The 11887-nt window shown below is 39.4% G+C and overlaps 1 long non-coding RNA gene across 1 annotated transcript in view; it reads right to left on the bottom strand.

Moving 5' to 3' along the window:
* Nucleotides 1-8982: 8982 nt before the first annotated feature.
* The window catches only part of LOC144766985 (uncharacterized), a 40756-nt gene continuing 37851 nt past the window's right edge, over nucleotides 8983-11887 (bottom strand). Inside the window, exon 3 of the long non-coding RNA XR_013598014.1 lies at nucleotides 8983-9866. This is a non-coding gene — a long non-coding RNA (uncharacterized LOC144766985). The remainder of the gene's footprint in view (nucleotides 9867-11887) is intronic.

Genomic DNA, 11887 nt, shown 5'->3' with positions numbered 1-11887 from the left:
ATCGAAAAGGGTTGGGCTCAGTCAGTATCCTTGTGAAACTTCTCAGATGAGGTTTCAGGTGTCCAAGTTATACGTGCCAGGCTGACAAACTGAGCCCTTCCAGTCAGGAAGGAGCAGGTCCATCAGAGTGCATATACTTGGATTCTGATGTTGTGCAGGTGTTGGATCAGGATGGGGTGGGAGACTGTGTCAAATGCTGCGGAGAGATCCAGGGGATGAGGGCAGCTATGTCTGCTCTGTCCAGAGTCATCTGTGGTGGCTATGAGGGCAGTTTCGGTGCTGTTGCCGGGTTTGTAAACAGACTGAGTGGTTTGGAGGGGTTGTTCGTTGTTGACGTATTAGGTGAGGTGTGTGTTGATGCCCTTCGTTTTAAAAGATGTAAATAAACTCCTCTTCTAACTCTCTTAACTTCCTTAATCCGCAGGACAAGATGTAGGGGTATATTTATCATTGATTTTGCGTTGCCCTTGCAAAGGGATTAAGGGTGACACAAAACCTAGAATAAGATTTCTCCTTGCATGGCTTCGTCAATATGAAGTAACGCAAAGCAGCGCAAGTTGCTGCATTAGTCTACTCTGCCTCAGGGAGGCATTTCAAGTGTGGAGCATGGGTGTTCCCACACATCCACCCAGGAATTTTTGTGCATTCCCATATTTACCATAGTGGTAGACCTGGAAATGTATCAAAATGCAACAACTACCCAGGGGAGGTGTAACAAGGAGAAATATGTTTCTTTCATCTCGTTTATGTCTCTTTCTACATGTGCTATATTCTGCAGAATACATAAAAAGGGGGAAAAGAATCGGATGATTATTATTCTACAAGAAAGTGTCCCGTCCTGCACAAAAACAATCCTGCCTGCAGGCACCTTTGCAACATGGTGCAAGGATGCCTGCATTGGCTCTAGGAAGCACTATGTGTGCCAGTGCTGGGAGAAGACAGTTATGCACCATTTAATGTTAAATATGGTGCATTCCAGCTCTGTCACACAACACAACGCAGTGCAGCTAGATAGCTTGTTGTGCTGCATTGCATGACATTTAGATAAATCTGCCTCAAAGTCCGGAGGAAGCAGGGAAGGAGATGGCAGGCAGGAATGGTTTGCGGATGAAAATCAGAAGAGCTATAGAATGGAGAGGCTGTCATGGAAGATCCAAAAGAGTTGCTGTGTGCAAACTCTGCCAAATAGATCCAATTATTATAAACACTCAAATGCTCCATTAAGAAACAGCATATATATTGGTCTATTGCTTGGTACAGTCTTTCAGTCTGTCAAGGTGTCTCTAGGGAATAGCATCTTGATGGAAAATATTTGATTCCATTGTGTTTCATTAGTTCTACCCAATATTGTATCCCTCGGTCTGAAATATTTAATGATAACCCATGGTACGCAAAGACATGATCGAAAAAATGTGACCCAGCTGTACAACATTTGGTTATCCTTATAGGGGTGTAAAATTTACAATTGTGATGAAATAATCCTCTCCTAATAGCAGCATATTAACCCTTATGACATAGGGAGATCAACAACAGATTACTGGCTACTGATTTAACCAGACTCACTCACATAAAGTCCTACTACTGCACATGAGCTACTTGCACACTACACACGTACACTCACTTGACATACAGGAGGTCCGAACAAGGTTATGGACATTCACATAACAGTAGAACTTTACAGAAGAGGGGCTTGTAGTTCACATTTTGAGTGGCACAGTTAAAAGGGACTGGTTACACTATCAATTTCAAAATATGGTATGCTGACAACACCACATTATGCTACAGCCAGCACAAGAACGTTTAGCTTGTTAACACATTCACATGGAATGAAATCTTTATTCTTCAAAATACAATTCAATGATATAGCATTTCAAATGCATTACCCTGGCATTTCCGTTCTCATTGATACAATGATAGAGCCCAACAGATCCTATGAGCATCTCATTTATCAAACCTAACTCCACTTTTGGCATTTTTTTCTGGAATATGGAAGGTGCCCTGGGGCACAACGGGCATGTTCAATGTGCTGGATAGCATTAAGCATTCATTGTCTGCCAATATCGGTATGATACCCATGTAGGGTGAATGTGTATTCTACATGCACGCCTTTTATGTTGTTTGTGCTTGCCTTTTTTTTTTACATTCAAAAGCATACTGCCTTAACTAATCAGGGCTTCCCTAGATATGATCCTTGACTGAATGTCAAAATCTAAGTTTTTAAACAAGAGGAACACAAGTACTAAATAATGCATACATCTGGTCTAATTTGATTAGCTTGGCAATGCCTACAAACAACCCATTTAGCATAGTAGTGTTATAGGAGCTCCTCACTCATTCAGCAGGACTGGGTGTGATCTCTCCCAGGCCATTATGGATAACTGCACTGTCTCTGAGGAATTTGTCTGTCCACATACCTAGAAGAGTGGTCTCTTTATTCCAGGAGACCTGTGGAAGTGAAACAGTGCGCATAAGTCAAGCTCTGAACATGATGATTCACTTAGCACAATGTGGGCGTGCTATATTTTACAGTACTGCAATTTAACTCGTACAATAAGCCAGAGAGAAGCTAGATGGTGTGTTCCTTTATAAGGCCGCACAACTGCAGAAGGGGTTATTTTCATGTTTCTAGATTAAGTTAATACCAGCTGTCCCTTCAGCACCTGGTATCAGGCTTCCTTGGAAGCATGAGCTCTTTCATTGTGCAGATATCTAGAATAAATACAGTTTGCGAACTATTGGAATGAACCAATAGAAAATAATTGAATCCCAGAGGTTTCCCAGAGGGTATTTTAAAAAATGTACCACTTTGCAGAGCAGTGGCAGGAAATGCAGAGTCCTATCTGCACAGAAAGCTAGAGGCATAAAGTAAAGAGAGAAACAAAGATTTGGGTGTGTTTGACGCTCTCACTGTATTCGATTCTGTTTTGCTGCACTTGGCAAACTAAACTGGCTAGTTGACGGGTACAGTCTTTGGCTAGCTGACATTCTTTCTGCCAAGGTTGGGGTATTTCTAGCCCTCCAAGGTTATGTTAGAATAACTACTTTGATTTTCCACTGAAACGGCTGAATGAGCTAGTGGAAGAGCCAATCTGGAGAACACGTCTCTGTCTGAAGTACTTCGAATGTCCATAATTGTTGGCGGAATTCTGTGCCCAAACCTGGACACTAAAATTGTACCGAGAGGATGAGGGAAATTTCCAATGCTCCGTCTCCCTAACGTTCTGGTTGAGATGTGAGTTTTACAACAGAGTACGAAAGGGGCTCTGTACTTAATGTAAGCACAAGATAGGTAACGCTTAGTGATACCGCGCATGACACAGGAGCGGGCTCACACTGTCCGTGTTTGTCATTTTAGAACATAAAAACGAACATAAAAACGAACTGAAACCGGCTAGAAGTTAGAAAAACAGGGGAACTGCATTTAAACAGCCCAAGCGCCAACAATAAGGTAGGCACCCGGTTCTGTTACTCGTTCTAAACCGCTGTTTGTAAAACCGATTGGAATAGTTGAGTGACTTTAAACTCTCCTTGTAGGTGCAATAAGACGTGTCCACCGCCGGCTGGCGGGTGGGAGCTGATTTTTGTCCCACGCACGGCTGTTTCAAATATTTACCAAACAGAAGTGCAGACTACTGGTTTGAAGGTAATTTTCCAAGATTGTCCTCTGGCCATCTAGGCGCAGGCTGTCCTGACCATTACTATATTGTAATTTGGTTCGTTGTAATTTTCTAGAACCGAATCTACATTGATTGAATAGGATCTCTTGAAAATTGAAAACCCGCTGCCAACTTGAAAATAAAGGTACACGTTTTCTAGAAAGTCTTGGTAGGGGGCAATGTATATAGGGGACGAAAATGAGGATTGCAAAATCTCACTCATTTTCTTTGTACATAATTTTCAGAAGAATAATACGAGAAAGCCCTGATGAGAACTTGCCAAATGCCAGAGCGAGTTCGAAACGCGGCAATAGCAGAAAGGAATTGGCAATAGCAGAAAGAATTCAAGTTTATTTATCAGACAATTGAAAATTTGTATTTGTTACAATTCATTTTGTTTTCTTTTCCTTACTGCAAATAGCTTCATTGCTTAATACTACATAACGACTGATGCTTCTCGTATGACCGTATTTGTATATTAATGTACACTTAATGATTGGATGTCATTTTGTCATATGTATTTATGTATTTTTGTTAAAATTCTTTGTCAAATGTTTTTGTATAAATTGTATGTACGTAGTGTTTTTCTCATGCAATCAATGCTTTAACTTAATGAGATTTATATGAAAAAGTAAATGGTTTAAATAAATTCGACCATACAAATCATAACAAGGATTTGGTTTGTTGCTCAAAATATAGCTATCAAAAATCGCAGGGCCAGCATTTCTCTTTGTATAAATTATTCTATGGTCCAGCTGACCCTGTAACCCGGGACCTAACTCCTTATTTTCTGCAAGGGATTTTTGAAAGCATTTCAGTGACCGTCTTTGATGGAGTTATCTCCAACATACATGGTGGAGGGCAATTGACTCAAAACGGGGAAACCTCTAAACTACTATGTCTGACAGGTTTAACTCTAGACCTCTGTAAATCCCATGTTAAAGACTGAGGGGCCATCAGCAGTCATATATCTATCACTTGGAGAACATTAAATGGAGTGGTATAACGTCAAATGTGCTGACATGGCTCTGGCCGTGCTGCCCATAGAGACAGCTCCATAGAGTTGTGCTTACCAAACATTTTAGAACCACAACCTACTTTTAAGACCGACACACTTTCACAATCCACCTAGCTTTAATGGCGATGAGGCAGGCAATTTTTTTAATGTCACTAAAGCAATGTGTGGAATTGCACTCTCTTTTAAAGGCAGTACATTTTCTATTGCAATTTCCAATAAATGTACACAGGCATACAGTTTTATTGATACAACTGTACTGAACACAAATATTAATGTATGGAAATCAGGTTTCCGTAAATATTTATCATTTGTGCATCACCACATAATGTGTCTTGGTTGGTTTTAATTGTATTAAACGACTTGCTTCCATCACTGCCCAGAATTACAAAAAAATTGCTAAATTTTTACTTTCCTCATTCACAGGTATTTAAATGTTGTTGTGTTTACCAAGAAATTGCATCCTACAGCCTTTCTATTCACACTCTCTGTACCCCAACACGATTGTCACATAATTCGCTTCACTTTTCTTTCTCTGACTGAAAAGCTAAAGGAATTTGCAAACACCAATCCCTCAACTAAAGACAAAGGAGCAATTTGTCAAAATACATAGCCTGATATTGAGGGCCAGATGTACGGCCCTATTTTGCATGCGCATACAGGTCTGCGACCCGTTTGCGCATGCAAAATACAGGTGGGCCATGTACCAACCCTATTTAGTGAGTCGCAAATTTTTTGTAACTCGTTAAATAGGAATAGTGAATCACTATTAGGAAGGGGCGTTCCAAGGGCATCCCTTCCTAATAGGGAGTCTGAACCCTTGTATGACTGTTTTGCGACTGCAATTGCATTCGCATTCGCAAAACAGTCGCAGTTTACCACCCTTCTCAGAAGGGTGGTAAAGCACTTGCAAGCGGGGAAGGGTCCTCAGGTGACCCCTACTCCTTTGTGAATGCAGTGGAAAATATTTTTTAGGTGCAGGCAGTGGTTCCAAGGGCAACTACCTGCCCTTAATAAATGAAACGAAAACGTTTCATTTTTCTTTTTTTAAAGGCATCCCATTTTACTTTAAGGAAAATTGGCGGCATTAAAAAAAACTGCTTTATTTAAAAGCAGTCCCAGACATGGAGGTCTGCTGAGCCAAGCAGGCCACCATACCTGGGAGGGCCAGCCATTCCCATGGGGTCGCAAATTGCGAGTGCCTCATTAATATTCATGAGACATGCAATTCGCTACTCTGTTGGGAATCGCATACAGTGTCTCTGACACTCTTGTACATAGCATTTTGCGACTCGCAATTGAACGCAATTTGCGAGTCGCAAAATGTTCTGGTCGTACATCTGGCCCTTGATCTCTATATTTGAAGCGCAGTAAATGTGACAAGTAATATACAGCATTTAAAGACATCTTTTTTTTTATTGTTTGGGCTATTGCGACCTACTAAAAATATATTAGTGACCCACAAATTACAAACTTCAGCTCACTTCCCAGTACTGAATGCAGAAACATTTATTCAGTGTCTCCTGTAGTAGCCATGTTGCAGAACAATGGGTGTATCCATTGGATCTCCAGTTCTTTCCACATTTCCTCATCAAAGCAACTCTTCCAGAATGACGCTTCTAATTTCTTCGAGCACAAATGGGAGATTTTGGGTGAGCATGCACTGGTTTGTTATCTTTTGTTTGAAAATCAGACAGCGTCCCCACAGTTTTGGAGACTAGAATAATGACGGATAATCACCTTTTATCAAAGCATGTGGAGAAAACCCAGATAGGAAAGCATTACACACCTTCATCCCATAAACTCCACTCAATCAATCAATGTAAGTAAGTAATTTTTTACTATGCATGATTAATTAAAACCATTCCATACATTAAATAATCTTTAAAATCAATATCCATTATTGTAAACATTTGACCAGTTAATAAAATAATTCTCTGTTGCAATAGAAACATTAATCAACTTTAAACTGATCCAGTCTGTATCTTACATAAATCTGCACAAAATGTAATTAATATTCTAATCAGGATAAAAGTCTGTATCATAAAGGTTATATTATTGAGCAGTACGCTTACAGATTCCATTGTAGAGAGTTTATTATGCAGTATGTTAATGTCTTTCTCCATAGAGTTCTCTTACCACTCTGGTTATTCGAGGCAACAAAAGCAGCTTCAAGGTGTCACTGCTGGAGTGGTCCTAATACTATGCTTAAGGTATTAAGGATAGCTATCCTCGGCTGACTAGTTTAGTTCCGAGGACCATCTTGTAGGACTAGGCCGAGGCTAGTACAGATATGTTTTTCAGTCTCTGTTCAGTGAGATCAAGAAATTTTGTAAGGCGGCAATTCAGCTGTGTGAATTGAAGCACAGGATTACCACCGGTCTGCAGGACCTGATGCCATGCTGGTTGAAAAATGGCTTTAATAAAGTTTTCCTTATATCTTTTAGTTTATCGCAGATATAAATTATATGGATGAAGTTCTCGACTCCACGAGCACATAGCCTGCATAGCTGATCTCTGCCTCTATTTTCCCAAGGGCGTAAAAATTGATTAATTGCACCAACTCCCAGACAAAGCTGCAAAAAATGTTCTTTAGTTGTTATCTTTATTCCTGCATTTAAGTAAGGTTGAGGTTTTACGGCTTCGTAATTATTTTGCTCAACCCAGCCATGAGCTCGTTTTGTTAGTGCTTCCTTGTCCTCTGTAGTAGATTTAAGTCTTATTGACTTTGTTACTAGTTTTTTGAACACACAATGAGCCGTTGAGGTATTCCAAAGGTCTGTTAGACCCAGAGCCTGGATGGAATCCAAGAGGTATTTGTTAGCTGGTGATTTCCCTGTGCGTGTTAGTTCCATCCAGAGGTGGTGATTTAGGGAACCCTTTTCCGCAGCTCTGATTTTGTGCCAACATTTTGCATAGACTCCCATTCTGTCTGCTGCTTGATTTTGTAGCCCGAATTCCAGCCGTATTTGGGCTGGAGAAATGTATTTAGGGAGCTGAAATATTGCTCGGTAAGAGGTTGTTATTATGCTGTTTAAAGTTCCAGCATCTCTTCTTCTCATTGGTTCACTACCTTAGGTGATCGTGGGCTGCAATTTGGCTCGCAGGACTTTTAAGAAAGGTTCTAATGACAGGTCCGGCAACATCTTTTTCAATCAATCAGAATTTGTAAAGTATGGCTATTCACCCATGAGGGTATCCCGGTGCTGCAAGCTATGCTTCTTCCAGGGGGGGCGATGGGGGGGTCTTTCAGTTGAACATACAGGTCTTGAGTCCTTTCCTGAATTCCAGAAGAGAAGTTGAAGCCCTGTGATGCATGGGGAGGTTGTTCCAGGTCTCTGCGGTGAGGTGGAAGGAGTATGCTCCACTGTCCTCCACTTGGTGTCCTCACCTCTGTAGCTGGCCTTTATCTTGCACCATGTTCCATAAGAGTGTTAACTATTGAAGGCTTGTGGTCAAAGCTCCACCTTCAAAAAGAGAGTCCCAGATTTGTCGTGTGGTATTAAAGATTTGTTTTTCTTGGGGTCTCTGGCTCGGTAATAAGGATGGATGCCGGTTATTAGAGTATCACTAGTACATGCATAGTACTTGTGCTTATTATGGTCAATAACCTTGCAACATTCTATCCCTCAAAATGTGCTTGGGGGCCTCATCATCGTTATTCAGGGCCAAGTAATAAAATGTGTGCAACTCCTCTAGGTTTGTCTCCAAATGCTGAATTGGGGCAATGCTGTTCTCTTCCAGGGGTTCCTTATCAATAGTCATGAGCATTGAGTATTCCCGTCTATGTGCAGGTACCCTGGAGTACATATTTAAATATGTAATATATATATACATATGTATAGTAGAAAATATGTACATAGTACTATAATATATGTGTGTGTGTGTGTGTGTGTGTGTGTATATGTATCTGCCAAGCTGCGCGTCAGCTAATAAAGAAGAAATTTGCACTTACCTGGAGTCAGTGTCCTGCTTTTCTAATAGCAGAAGTCGTGGGAATTTTGGTGAAACAAATATATATATATATATATATATATATATATATATATATATATAAATATATATATATATATATATATATATATAGACACCATACTCTGTCCACAAATGTATATCAGTTCCTCACCTCCTAAGAAAATCTGGGACACACAAGCCTCGGGCACCTCAGGGTCCGAGGTCACCCACTTTTCTATTACCACTCACCGTGCAATCAAGCACGGAGGCACACCTTCCATAAAATAATGCCAACTCAAAGATGCCTTAAAGAATTTATTTCGAATGCATCAAGCCAAAAAGCAAACCCTACGCGTTTTGGCGAAACCGGCTTGCTCACGGGTGAATTTGTTCTTTTGCAATCGGACATTTAAACAAAACATTTCATATTACGTGTTACGTGAAAATCAGTGACAGTGAAAGTGGACTAATGTTCAAAAGAAACTGTCGGCCATCTTGTAGTGGTCTAAAACATAATTACATTCCACATTATCTAAGACATATTACTGGGAAAATAGTCATCAATATATAATCGCTTCATTTCTTGATCAAACTACTATGCATTTATGTTTAGCAAACAATACATTTATTTTTAATGATCGCTGATCCAATTTGACCTTGTCACCTAGGTGAATCACATTCCAGGAGTAACATATATTGAAACTACAAACATGGATGGTTCTTAGACTGCTTGATATTCCCTTACTTCCGGTATCAACGTTGTTTTCATAACCATTAAATCTACCATGATCGAGCAGAAAAGAACTAAATAAATACATGCATTTCATAGTGGTATCTTCAACTTTCATGTTTTGCATATAATCATTAAACCAAATAAATGAGTACTATGAAAACCCGTGCCATGGCCTGACTTTAAATACATTATGCCAATGTTCAAACATTTTATATCGCTGTTAACAACGAATGCAATTCAAATTCCCAAGTGGGTGAAACTCATGACAATATTCTAATAAATAATTAAAGATAAATGAGTTTAAGGCCCGGTTTGACAACATATATACAAATTCCCAAGTGGGTTAGAATTTATATTAGTATCCTAATAGACTATTGGAAAAATACTCATGGTAAGGCACTATTCATATCCAGCCCAAGTGGGCATGCATTCTTACTTCCAAATCAATATTCTAACCGCTATACATAGTGTTCCTATAGAAATGTCATCCTCCAGACTGTTTCACCACCTAAGAGAAAGGGGGAAAGACATATGTCCATGATTCAAGGCTCACACAGTTTCTTAGCACATATGACTATATTAGTGAATGTGAATTAAAACCTTAAAAAGTTATTTACACAGATACATCATACAGGAGGCTATGAAGATCAATTTCCTAGTCACAAATGAATGTTCAGAAATCAATCAAAAGGAAAAGGAACAAAGAAAGATGGAAGGGAGACATAACCAACTGGTACAGCCATATTCCTATGTGGTTATTACTCCCAAATACCAGGACAGTTCTTTCTCAGAGTGCAGGCCCCAAGGAATTTAAGTATCAAGTTCCAGAATAAACTTAAATTCTAATTGATGTAGTCTACGAATTCTATCACCACCTCTACTAGAGGGAGGTACTCGATCGACTACAAAGAATCTTATCAAATTGTGATTGCTGTTATGAAATTCTTTGAAGTGTCTTGCTACTGGGGATAGCTTATCGCTATTCTGGATGGCTCTCATGTGTTCTAGGATGCGTTTCTTTGCAGCAAACATAGTACTGCCCACATATTTTTTTGGACACGGGCAGACTAAAACATAAACGCAATAATCTGAAAGACACGTCAGATGTTTTTTGATGGCTCTCTCTGAATTAATGATTGGGTGGTACACACTTCTTACGTTGGACCTGTATTTACAAGATTTACACGACATGCAGGTAAAAAAACGGATGTCTGAATGAATACTTTTAGTTTGTGACACCTCGTTTATGCAAAGTCTATCCTTCAGAGAATCAGTCTTCCCATAGGTAATATTAGGATAGTTGCCCACCACATCTTCTAAGGATGATTCTGTGTTAAAAAATTTCCAATGTTTGTTAAGACATTTTCGTACATACATGGAACTTGAATTGAATTGGAAATATACCTGATGACATTGTCATCCATTTTGGTAATTTTCTCTTTGGGGCTAACAGTTCACTTTGTTTAAAGTTCGCTGCTTTGGAAAGTGCTTCTTTGATTGAATTGGAGTTATAAAATCTCTCAGTCATAGTTTCACATTCCTTCACAAAATCAACTACTGTACTACAATTAAATTCCTCATAGGGAAGACTGCGAATCAGTGTTTTAGAATGACCACTCTGACAAGTGTATTACCCACAGTCTCCTTACGGTGAAGTCTAGATGTTAAGTTATTGTCAACCACTTTTATATGTATATCTAAGAATTCAATAATGGCATCACTCATTCTCCCCTCAAATATTACATTAACATCATTTTCATTCAGGATGGAAATGAATTTGTTAGCCTGCTCTTGACTTCCACCCCAAATGATAAACAAATCATCAATATACCGCAGCCATATTTTGACGTGACTGCGGTACTGGTCATACACCCTGGGCACCTGCTGCTCCCACCAGCCCATAAAGAGGTTGGCATAACTGGGAGCAAAACAGGTGCCCATGGCTGTGCCCTGTTTCTGTCTGTATAAAACCTCATTGAAGATAAAAACATTATTTTCCAGACAGAACTTTATCATTTGTAAAACCATTTCATTGTTCTGTAAAAAAGAAATGGATCGGGATTTGGGATAATGTTTACATGCCTGGACACCGTCATCATGTTTGATGGCCGTGTACAAACTACATACATCCAAAGTGATCAGTAAAAAAACCTTCCTGCCATATCACATCTTTGATTTTATTTAAAATAATCTTTGCTGTCTTGTAGATATGATGGTAAGGTTTCTACATATGATCACAAAAAGTAGTCAATGTATTTAGATGTTTTTTCCAACAAGGAACCCATCGAAGATACGATGGGCCTACCAGGTGGTTTTTACAGGGTGTAATTTAGGTAATAAGTAAAGGATAGCAACTTTAGGATTACGGTTCAACAGAAAAGAGCACTCATCCCACTCCAAGATGCTTTGTGAATGCCATTCTTTCAACATACTGTGTTATGTGGAATTAGACTCAACTCTGGCTTTGGTTACCTTTTCATAACAGTCCTTACAATTTAACTGACATAAGCCTTCCTGTATAAAATCTTC

The sequence above is a fragment of the Lissotriton helveticus genome, chromosome 7, assembly GCF_964261635.1.
Source record: "Lissotriton helveticus chromosome 7, aLisHel1.1, whole genome shotgun sequence".
Taxonomy (NCBI): domain Eukaryota; kingdom Metazoa; phylum Chordata; class Amphibia; order Caudata; family Salamandridae; genus Lissotriton; species Lissotriton helveticus.
The sequence above is the reverse complement of the archived record's forward strand: the minus strand, read 5'-3'. Positions and strand labels throughout refer to the sequence as shown.